This window comes from Rattus rattus, chromosome 6 (assembly GCF_011064425.1).
Source record: "Rattus rattus isolate New Zealand chromosome 6, Rrattus_CSIRO_v1, whole genome shotgun sequence".
Lineage (NCBI taxonomy): Eukaryota > Metazoa > Chordata > Mammalia > Rodentia > Muridae > Rattus > Rattus rattus.
The window spans coordinates 121,220,974-121,233,536 of NC_046159.1; the positions used below are offsets into that span (position 1 = coordinate 121,220,974).

Genomic DNA, 12,563 nt, shown 5'->3' on the forward strand with positions numbered 1-12,563 from the left:
GTATATTAATGGCAGTATACACGCAACTTAAAATGACTTAGTACGTCTAGTATTGGGAGGAGGTACCATCACTAGTATACCAAGACATCTGTTCCAGAATTATGTATAAATTCTATTCTATTTTTTTCTGTATGTATGGCATGACCTAAATTCAGATGCTTGACTTTAAGCTTTTGACCAAAAGAAGAGAAATATGAATTTATTGTGGGTTGCCGTTTAAGTTTCTATGGGTATGACTCCAACTGATGCAGAAGAAACAGAGGAGCATGTCTGAGAAATTCCTTTGCATTCTTCTCTGAAATTAGTGACAATTGTATATAACAAGTTCACATGTAGTAAAGAATGAACTAGTTTATATTTTCAAGCTTACATAATGTGATGCTATTTTAAAAGATCAAATTATTATATTTAAAGTTATTCTATACAGTCAGAGCCTATTCTAAATTTCACTTTACCTGCATATTCCATAGTGAAGCAGTAAGCAGGAAACTGGGTAGTTCTCAAAGCACAACTCTATCAGCCACAAAACCAAGCAGCTCCCCGACTAGGCAACATGCTTGGGGGAGCCTGCCTTATGAATGTGCACACACGCACACACGGCTGCTTATCTCAACTCAGCAGTAACTCAGTTGTGGCTGTGCCCCTTTGACTATTTTTGTAAAGTCATCCTTAGAAAAGTCTCCCCACGTCTCATTTGTTTCCTGTTATTTTAGGTTAAAATGAGGGGGGGCTCTCTAATTATTTTAAGTGAAATACAGAAAGCTTCAGGCCATCCACTACTTGCCGGAGCTCTCGGTGTTATGAAGTCTCATAACTGAAAGGAGTTGGTGTCCAAGCGTTTGGTCGCTGTGTTTACTCATTTCACGGTATGTATGTGCAATTGATCCATTTGAAACACTACAGACCAAAACCTAACAAGCCTTAAAAAGGTGATAAAAGAATAATCCTTTAAAGCATATCTAGAACCTAAGACCACCAACCCATTTACCCAGGTCCTGAAAAGGATGTCAGCTTACACTAAGGGCATAGGGTCATTGCTGAGAAAGCTCAGATGTGATCTTTAATTCCCCATTGCCAAACACCCTGAGCCACCTTTTCCTTCACTGACGACTGTTTGTTTAGTGTTTTTGGAAACAAGGTTTCACTGTGTAGCCTTGGCTGTCTTAGAAATCACTCTGTAGACCAGGGTGGCCTCAAACTCAGAAATCTACCTGCCTCTGCCTCCAGAGGGCAGGGAATGAAGGCATGAGCGACCACCACCCAGTCCTTCAATGTCAATTGTTATGATTTTTTGAGTATATGGCTATTCCATCTTGATATAGTTCTTAACCTTTCCTAAAGATAAGACTAAAAAATGGTGGGTTTTTCCCTCCCTACACAATTTTCCTTCCCTTTCCAAGTAATTTGAACATCCGGACAATTTGCCTTTTAGAGTTGTTAAAAAAAAATTTAAAAAAAAAACAAAACAAAACTCAAATTGAAGCTATTTACTTTGTTTTGTTTTGATTTTTGAGATAGGAAATCACAATGTAGCCTTGGCTGACCTGAAGCTTGCAAAATCTAGACTAGGCTGGCCTTGATCTCACCAAGACCCACTTGCCTTGGGATTACAAAATGGCCGTTACGTAAAGGAAAATGTGGTGGTGATGCTTGACTGGGAAGAAACAGTGTCCTCACAGCCCAGCGGGATGGCTGCACACAGGGCCTCACAGTGGCTACACAAGCATTCACTGGACCTCTGTAAGCCCCAGACCGCTCAGGGACAGCCCAGGGACTGAGGACAGCTTCCCTCACACTTCAGCACTGCCTTCTACCATGTAGAGCCTGTGGCTCTCAATCTCCCCCAGAGGAGAATGATCACAGCTCCCACTTCTCTGCTCGCTCTTAAAACCCAAAACCATAGCTTTCCCACAATAGCTTACATTTCTAACCCATACACTAACTCACTTTGTAATTAGGGGTTTGAGAGTCCCAGAGTTGGATTATAACCATTCACCCTCTTTTTCCACATTGTAGAATGATAATATAGGGTTTCTCTATATTATCCACAACTTGATTCTTACCCTCCTTACTGCGTGTCACGGCAAAGCCCCAACTTCCTCTTGCTGATGCATCATGATCAAACTTCACCTAAGCTGTCTCCCTGTCCACTCTCCCAGCTTTGACTCCAGTGTGCACAGTCTCTGCTGCCCTCGGTATCTCTCTTTTCAGTCTCTCTCTCTGTCTTTCTCTTTTGACATCAAACTTTGCTCCATTTACTGAGTGTCTTAGGCTCACCTCAAAGTGTGAGAAGACCCCACTGCAAAGGGTCTCTGCCTGAAGAAGATCCCTCCAGACAGAGTCCACGTGCTGTCAGGAAGCTCCACCTGCATGCCTTACCTCAAAGCTTCTAAGTTTGGACATTTACCAGATCAAACACCAACCAGATAGTAGAAGAGTCCTGTGAAATAAGCAGTGTCTTCATATGCTCAACTCACCCCTATGACTCAGACCAAGGCACAGAACACAGTTATGACAAATGCAGGGGTGAACCCTGATAGTAGATCTGCTTTACCTAACTCTAAACCATCAATAAGGACTCTTTCTAGATGCACAGAACCTACTTCTAAGCTTTCAAAATTTGGTGACAGTACCCAAAGCTTTCAATGGCTGTCAGACACAAGCATCTTACTTAGTAGCAGGGGCCTCTCCTTTTGCATGGGCCTCAAGGAACCTGACACCAGAATTGAAGAGGGGAATAACCTTAAAAGACTTCCTCTATTAGAAGATTAGGGGGAGTATTTGAAGTATTGAAGGTTAATGTAATGAATAATGATAAACATAACTAAAGTTAATAATGTAGTAACATTAGTAATACTAATGTAGTAACATTAGTAATACTAATGTAGTAACATTAGTAATTAGTAATTAGGAATTAATGAATAATTAAGATTTTTCTCTTAATAAACATGGACCCAACAGTAATAGGCTTATTCAACCCACTGAGAGTGAAAGCCACATTATATACATTTGAATCAATGCTCTATTGTGAAGAAGAGAATTAAATTCCAGGCTTCTATAACAAACAGGTAGGTAACATGTCAGATACAGCTTCATCAGACAAACCACAGCGCTTCCTGTGTGGTTTTGGTCTGTACACCTGGTTTGCAGAAAAGAACCACTAGAAAATAGTGAGAGGAAGTCAGGCAAACAGTCATGAATGAATCATAAATGGTTGTTAGGGAAGGAAGAGAAATGGAGAAATTCTTCAAGCCAATATGGTAGAATTCAACTAGTGTCCCAGGTAAAAAGAGCAGTTACAACACTCATGGATGGCTCTCTGGGACATACATCATTCTCGCTGCTCTATAATGGGCAGGCAAAGTCTTTCTATACAAGGCCAAATTGTAAACATTTCAGATGCTATACCCCCTTTCCAGTCTCTATCACAAATGAACCCTGCTATTTTAGTACACAACTCCCATCAACATTTTAAATAAATGCAGGCACCTGTGTTCTGATAAAACTGTAGAGGCTCTGAACAAAATGTCTTATAATCATATGTTGGGAAATATTACGCTTTTGCAATTATAGTCAATATATTAGAAAACATTGTTTCACACAAGAGCAACCCTGCGATCTGTCATTGACGTGAGCATTCTCTGGAAAAAGTCTCTGCCACTGACAAGACTCAAAGTAATGGACTCCACCAACCACTGTCTCAGGGACAGTGGGGGCTGGGAACTCACAGAAAGAGTTATCCCAGTTCCCTGCGTTTTAAAAGACACCATGGGAAAAAACAGAGTTTTGATAGTTGGGTAGGACCTCGTCCATTCCTTAATGCACTTGACTTGGTGGTTGGTAGGCAAGTGCTAAAGCAGCTCCCAGTAAGTCCTTGGCTACTTTCACAGGATAACGTCACTTCCACTCATCACTTCCACTCATCACTTCCACTCCTTTCCACCCCACATGTATTTCTAACCATCAACAGTTATAAAATAAATAAATATCGTGTAAGAGTTCCTGATTTTCTCACAGTTATATTATAAACCAGAAAACTCTGTACAAAACATACTCAGTGTTGTATATATAAACAATAGTTGTTTTGCTATGAAAAAGTCTGAATCCATTTATACTGGCTGAAATAGAATTACTGAGAAATAAAAAATGTAGGTTAGATCTTAATCTCACAGTTAAATTCTTTAGGAGATCTGGCATTTCAAAACAAAACTGATTCACGAAACTAAAATGATGGATTATTTCTGAGGTCCTGACATCACTAAAATACAATAATTTGTAGTGAGCTACTGGCCACAGTATCTGACCAAGCTAGTTTTTCTACCAAAGGTTCCACTTTCCCTTATCCTTTGAGCGAGAGGCTGATAATTTCCTTTCTATCTCTGGCTATTTCAAAGACCATGGGAAACATAGTTCTAATCAAAGAAACTACTGTTTTCTTAGAAATAACACAACCTTGACATTTGTGAGCCCTCTGCCTCAGTGGGAACTTGCAGGTGCATGATGCAAATAAATTCCCATGATGGTCATAAACTCATGCAGGCAGGCAGGCAGGCAGGCACACACGCACGCACGCGCATGCACACGCACATGCACACACACACATACACACACAGATGCACAGAAGCAGGCACACACACACACACAGACGCACACAAGCAGGCACACACACACACACAGACACACACAAGCAGGTACACATGTGTAAATAAAAATGAATAAATCTTTTAAAACTGCAACCTAAGTGCTCATGAAAACTGGACATATTTTCATTTGAATGCTAGCCGCCCCTGTGAAGCACTTGTCTCACAACAGGCAGCAGGTAGCTGAAAGGAAAGCGAAGTTCAATCTAGGACTAGATGGACGGCTTGTAGATTTTCTACAATGTTAATGTAAGATTGGACTTTTTAGTCATATATACAGTTTTATGTCTCGTAATAAATCATAAGTAAGTTATGTGACAAATAACATGAACAACTTAAGGTATTTTATCATAACATATTAACAAATATGTTTCACCTCACCAGAACTTGTTTTCATATTAAGAATGTGAAAAGATATACAGGAAAACCTACAGAATCAAATAACCTGGGCACAAAGGGTCTCCCAGAGACTGAACCACCAACCAGAGAGCATGCATGTGATGGACCTAGGCTCCCTACACATATGTCACAGATGTACAACTTGGTACTCATTCTAACAGCAGGAACAGGGGCTGTCTCTGACTCTGTTGCCTGCCTTTGGATCCATTTCCCCTAACCGGACAGCACTGTCTAACCTCATAGAAGACGATCCCCCGAGTACTACTACAACTTCATATGCCAAGCTGGGTTGATATCCATGGAAGGTCTCCCCTTCTCTAAGGAGAAAAGGAGGGGGACATAGGGCAGAGGGAGGGACTGGAAGGACAGAAGGGAGAGGAAGGTCTGATCAGGCTGTAAAAAGTAAATGAATAAATTAATTAGTGAAAAAAGAGAGTTTCTGACCTTAGAGACAACAGAAACTAAAAGAGAGAGAGAGAGAGAGAGAGAGAGAGATAGAGAGAGAGAGAGAGCTCTAAACAGATTGTAGTCACCTAGCAAAGAAACTCAGGTCAGCAGCTACTAGAGCTTGCAAACAACATTTACATCTCTTCTTCAGAAACCTTTTTAACAAATCCCAGTAGACCACAGGGGAAAAATTTCATATCGTTAAAGTCAAAATCAGTACATGCATCTGATGTTGGCCATAACATAATAGATTTTATGTTCTATGTATTTGAGTTGGAGAATTTTTTCATTCAATCAATAGCTCCTAAAGTATTCTACCTTTAACATGTATGTAGGAAGGTTGGGAGGAGGGAGAGAGGGATATTGAACACTGCCACTCCAATACATAGTAAGCTAAAACATACAGACTGCATAACTGGCTGTAATTTGAAGTATAATACACTAAAATATATCAAGCTATCAATTGGAATTAATTAAATGGAACTTGAAAACATAACCAAATACTACATTATAAGCCTGAAATACCAAAATAATAAATCTTAATTGATTTACAGTGTAAATTATATGTATAAAGTGGATTTCCATATATTTTTATTATACTCTTTCTCCGGGTATAGCTGAAATTCCAATTGTATTTAATTAGAATAAAGTAAGAGTCATATAATTACTGTGTTATTGAGTGGGGGATAAGAAAATGGTCACCTCTGCCCTTTTATGAAATATATAGCCTATATTGATATTAGCACAATCGTTGTCATAAACACAATTATCACTCTATCATAAATAAATTGTCCAAAAAGTGGAAATAGTTCTGCAACCACCACTGGTTAAATGAGTTACAGAGGCAATGCCTTCTTCCAGACTTGACTCAGGCAATCCCCAAAGGCTCTGGGATCTTCTAACATCTAACACTGATGCCTCTAAAAGTACCACCACCTGCCCTACAACTGGATGACCTCATTAACTCACTGTGACTCCCACACACATGAAGCTTCTCACTGAAGCTGACCTATCAGGTAAAAGGTCCAGTTCGCCGCAGACACCTCAAGTCCACATCACAACAGAAAGCAGGAAATGCTCAGCCTTGCTGAGCATTGGTACTTTCTTTCCTAGGATGTTCTTTGAAGAAGGTAGCCTGGAAACTTGAAAGTACAGTTTATAGATACACTCATACACAACATACTACTACTAATGCAATTTGTCCTCTGAGACAGATATAAATAGTAGCTGCTGGAGGTTTCAACAAACAGGAAACCCATACCTCCACCCCTGCTCTTTTCCCCCTACCTAAAGAACACATTTGTTTCACTCATTTCCCTGAGTTTTTAAGCACAGTTGATACCGTATCAGTATATGATACCATATCATACATGATATTGGTGTCTACTCCAAAAAAAAAATCAATAGTTTTTCAGCACCAACTTTAAAATACTCTACTAATTATATGACCCAAGCTATAGCATAGAAAATCCTTACGGCAAAAGTTTGGGGGAACAATAACCAAATATAGGAGTTTTTCAAAACTTTAATAAGATTCTTTCACTAAATTTTAATAAAATTCTTACCTTCAAAAACAGCCACCAGCATTCCTCCAATAGGATGCTGTAAATGAGCGAGATAAGACTAAACAGTGCACAGTCCTAGTCCCTAGGCATCAATGTCCCGTGATGCTGACCAGTCATTATGACAGCACAAAGACCCTATATGCGTCTCCGTATGGCCTCTGGTGGGAAGTTCCCAAGCTTCTGATGCATTCACTAGTCTTCCTAGTGCCCCAAAACTTAGAAGTTTCTGTTACTACATCAGTCATTTTGCAAAGCTACATAGCTAGCTGCAAATGCAAATGAAGATAATACAGGATACTGGATGGCCACTTAAGGGGAAAGTAAACAGCCAGAAAAAAGTTCCAAAGCCACTCTGCTCTTTGGCTTATTGTCTCTCCCATCGTGAGGGCATTAAAGCTATTTTTGAAGCCCGTCTTATCCAATAGGTATCTAGAGAGAGAGATTTAAAATGCAGAGCCAGACATGGTGGTACATGACTGCAATGCAGCTCTCAGGAGCTGAGGAAGGGGGTATAAGTGTAAGTCCATTATAAGTAACAGGGACCTCTTCCCTTCTCAAAACACCAACAATCCAGCCCGTAATGACTCAGGAACTCTCATGGCTAGGCAGATGGCTCAGCAGCAGAGAAGCAGCACTTGCTTTCCTCAAGAGGACACCAGCTCCAGACTGAGGGCAAGGATTCTGCTGTAACTCCTATAAACCAACGTTCTTCAGTTTGCACACACACACACACACACACACACACACACATACACACACACACATATATGAAGTTAAAATAACAAAACTTTTTTTAAATAAATGAAAAGGTAGAAAATCTCTGTGATCCATTGACTTGGAGTCCTTTTCATACATACACAGGAGTGGAATAGCTGGGCCACACGGAGAATCTGGTTTTAATTTTGTGATTAACTTTTATATTGATATTCTGTACTGGCTAGACAAGTTTACATTCCCACCTGAAGGTTTCCTTCTGTCCACATCCTCACTAATATTTTTATTGTCTATGTTCTTATTGATTTCCAATCTAACCAAAGTAAATGGAATGTCAATCTAGTGTTAATCTGTATTTCTACTGACACACACATACACACACACACACACACACACACACACACACACACACACACACACACAACACTGTCCAGGGAAACAACAAAGGGGACTCCTCCTGGGGGAGGGAAAATAAAGAAAGTATGAACTAGTAGAGCAGAACATCTCTTAACTATATAATATACATGTGCATGAAAATGTTCTTACATGACACCCTGTACAATAAATACCTATGATAAATTTTAAGTTGAAGAGTGAATCTAAATGAACAAACAGAGAATGACAAGTCTGTAATGAAATCTCCAGTCACTTATTGAAATGGGGAAACATTATGTTTACTAAAATGAAGACATATTACTTTTATTCCAAGAATTGATTTCTCAACATAAATATTACTAAATTTTCATCCATAACCATACATCTACTTCCCCTTTTTTATTGTGGTATCTGAGAGAACGTTTCAAGTTGAGATATTCCCTCTAATGTCTTGCAGAATTCATTTTCATAGTCTAGTACACAAAAACATCACCGAAGGTTTCTTTTCATCTAAAAACAATGAGTCCGAGGTTTGAAAGTAAATTACACCCTCTCAGATAAATCTAGTCATTTCAGGGTAACTTTCCCAAAGAGTGGCAGTGGTTTCTCTAGTTGGGAAGCCTGTTGTGTTTTGTATATAAAAACACACTGGGGCTGGGGAGACAGTCAATGGATAAAGTGCTGGTAACAAGCAGCACCAGAGATCAGGTCCCCAACACCCACGTAAGTGCCAGGTAGGTCGCCTTCTAACTTCAGAGCTGGGAAAGTGGAGACGAGGAGCAAGCTGGCTAGCGAGATTAGCCCATGATGGCAAGTTCTAGATCCAATGGAGAAACATTGCTCCGCTGAATAAGGTGGAGAGTAACTGAGGACCCCTCAGGACTGCACATACCCAGAGAAACACTGGGGTGGGCATCACACAGTCAGGCTGAGCTGTTCATGTGGGCACATGCACTTTGTGCAACAAGCACTCTTATACACTGAGCCTTCTGTCCAGCTCACTTCATCAAATAATGTGTTTTCCACTTGTCTATAAGAAGAGAAGGCAGAGGATCAGACTGTGTGTTGGTTTTGCTTGTTTGTTTGACACAGGTCCAACTGTATAGTTCTGGCTGTCATGGAACTCAGTCTGTAGGCCAGGCTGGCCTCAAACTCACATAGATCTGCCCTGCCTCCTGAGTGATGGGACTAATGGTGTGCACTACCACACCCGCCTCGGATCGCACTCAGAATCCTGCATGTTGGGTAGTGTTCTGTTGAGGAAGCAGGGACCTGAAAGAGATGATACTGGAGTCTGGAGGATGGGAAGCTGGAGATTGGCAATGTGGACAGGCAGACCATTTGAAGGCTCAAAATGAGCATAATTCTTACCAGAAGACTTTACTGCTTCCTTCCTTCCTTCCTTCCTTCCTTCTTTCTTTCTGTCTTTCTTTCTTTCTCTCTCTCTCTCCTTCTTTCTTTCTCCTTCTTTCTTTCTCGTTCTTTTTCTTCTTTCTTTCTTCCCTTCTTTCCTTCCTTCCTTCCTTCCTTCCTTCCTTTCTCCTGTCTATCCTTCCTTCCTTCCTTTCCTTTTGTTTTCTTGACTGGTTCTTCCACATCTTCCCAAACACTTTGCATTAGAAAGCTTAGAATGTTCTCAGTTCAGTGGTTTGCTGCTAGCATTGACCTCTGTATTGGACATGCTCTGGATGTGTCTCTCAGGAGAGATCTATATCCAGTCCCTTTCAGCATGCATTTTTTAGCTTCATCAATCTTATCTAGTTTTGGTGGCTGTATATATCTGGGCCACATGTAGGGCAGGCTCTGAATGGCCATTCCTTCAGTTGCTGCTCTAAACTTTGCTTCCATATCCCCTCCTATGGATATTTTTTCCCCTTTTAAGAAGGAGTGGGAGCATCCGCATTTTGGTCATCCTTCTTCTTGAGCTTCCTGTGGTCTGTGGATTACATCTTGGGTAATTCGAGCTTTTTGGCTAATATCCACTTATTGGGGGGAACTAGAGGAAGTATTGAAAGAGCTGAAGGAGCTTGCAACCCCATAAGAACAACAATGCCAACCAACCATAGCTTCCAGGGACTAAACCACTACCGAAAGACTACATGACCCAGGGCTCCAACTGCATATGTAGCAGAGAATAGCCTTGTTGGGGCACCAGTGGAAGGGGAAGCCCTTGGTTCTGCCAAGGTTGGACCCCCAGTGTAGAGGAATGTGGGGGAGGCAGTAAGGGGGATGTATGGGGGGGATACCTGTATGGGGGAGGGAGAGGGAAGGGAGGGGGCTCATGGACAGGAAACTGGGAAGGGGAATAACATTTGAAATGTAAGTAAAGAAGTATATCTAATAAAAAATTAATAAAATAAAAAAAATATCAAGAGCAAGAAAAGGAAAAAAAGAAAGCTTAGAATGCAATTTAACACTTCCTGTGTATAACTACCTTGGCAATAAGTAATCTACTCTGGGGACCTTAAACCTACCAGTGAGCTGATTGTGTCCAAAATCTACTCTCTACCTCTAACTCATACTCCCAACTCCTCGCTGATCCTTCAGTGTGAAGATCTGAGCATCCACCTAGAACCTGCCCCTACCACTTCTCTCCCCTATCCTATCTGATGCCAGCAGGGCTTGGGGCATAGGAGTTCACTTTCTCCAAGACCAGTATTGGGACAGCCATTTAAGAAATAAGGACAGTGGCAACAGTAAAAACCGAAGTAACTGGAAATCATTCATTCTGAGAACTATTGCAGATTCTGGGGAAACTGTCCCCAGCTTTCTGCTGTGTTGATGCCTGGAGACGTTCTCGGTTCCGTCATGTCTAGCACATTCCTCAGCTTTCCATTAGGCTCTACTTTTTCACTTTTTTAAACATAACAGACTCTATTCACATGTGCCATATCTATTCTGAGTTCTACTTGGTAAATTCCAAAAAATGTAAATTATCTACTTACCAAACTATTAAGTCCCTGACTGGTTATGTCATCTGTCCATGAAAATACAGTGAGAAGGAAATATCTCACAGGCCTCCCATTTCAGACCATCTAAAAGCATCTAAGCCACAACCTTTGGTAATTTTTCCCTTATTTTTCATATACTATATCCGTCAGATCAACTAACCTCAGCCAAATATAGTTAAGTATTCCTACCTTTACGCAAGCAAGGGGCCAGGTCTTACCTGTACATCTTCAAGTGAGTCGGGCCTGGTAACTGTCCCCAGAAAGTTATCAGGAGATAATGCAGAAATCACTTCACATTTTTTTTAAGGAATCACTAACCCAGAGTGATGCATGCTCTTTGAGTGTACACTATGCTGATTATCCACTATCAATAGGTCTCAGGGTGAAGTACTTGCTGTATTTTCCTGACCATACTGAAAAATCAAGGGGAAATTATATGGGAGAAGAAGCCCTCAGACTGTACGCTCGGTTTGTAACTCTGATAGTTCTAACTAACTCGGGAATTAGCCTCATTCCAATTGTGAAGGCATCTCTAAAGTATGAATGTCATAACCCTGTTATTTCATTTCCTCCTCTCATTCTTTTGTTTGTTTTAAACATCTCACCCTTACACTTAGGGGCTGGGAAGGTAGACCAGAGAAGCAATGATTAGCAGAATGGTCAAGCGGAAGTTTTAAATTCTCAGCTGTTTGCCCCTACCCTACAGCACTTCAGCCATAAAAACACCTCATCACCGGGGTAAGCATTAGCAACAACACCATTACGTAATTCTCAAAGACCTACAAAAGGTTTTCCCCCCAAACAATGCAGGCTCCCTTAGGAGAGACTCACAGATTCACGGACAAGCACCATCTAGTGGCAAGAGGAGTTACTGGCTCTGGGTGTGGTAGATGCAAAGGATTTAGGATCCAAACCCAAATCACAGACAGCTCTTGTTCAGGACCCAATTTTGTTAACAAATTTAATCAGTAGCTGCTGTTTCCAGGGGAAGGCCAGGCATCAGACAACGGCAAAGTGTCTGCAATGACAGGAACAGAGCAGTGCTGGCTGACTTGGCATCCTATGAACTCCTTGAAGTGGAAGAGTGTAAACGATGTCTGCACTAGGCCGTGGACAGGGGTCCCAATTACATACGTTATAATCTACTTAATCCTCGCAGTAACCAGTAAGTCAATTATCAAATCAGCCACTATCTAAGAAACTGACCCTCAAGTATTTAATAATTTAAATAGCATAGGCATTAAATGATAGAGCCATCATTCATATGTTGATTATCTATTACTGTGTCCTCAAACGTGGGTAAATCAGGTAAAGCAGTAAGTGGGGTGTCTAAAAAATACACATTAGGCTATGTATAATATGCTTCTACTATACTTGGCTAAATATCAGCAAATCTCTCAGACTGAAAGAACCACATGCTAGCTAAAGACAGGCCTACCTTAGTCTGGAACCTGGTGAGGTGAGATCTCGGA

General features: G+C 40.9%; 1 protein-coding gene across 3 annotated transcripts in view; it reads right to left on the reverse strand.

Annotated features, from left to right (window-relative positions):
* Positions 1 to 12,563, reverse strand: part of St7 (suppression of tumorigenicity 7) — a 233,844-nt gene that overhangs the window by 191,084 nt on the left and 30,197 nt on the right. The window lies entirely within an intron of this gene.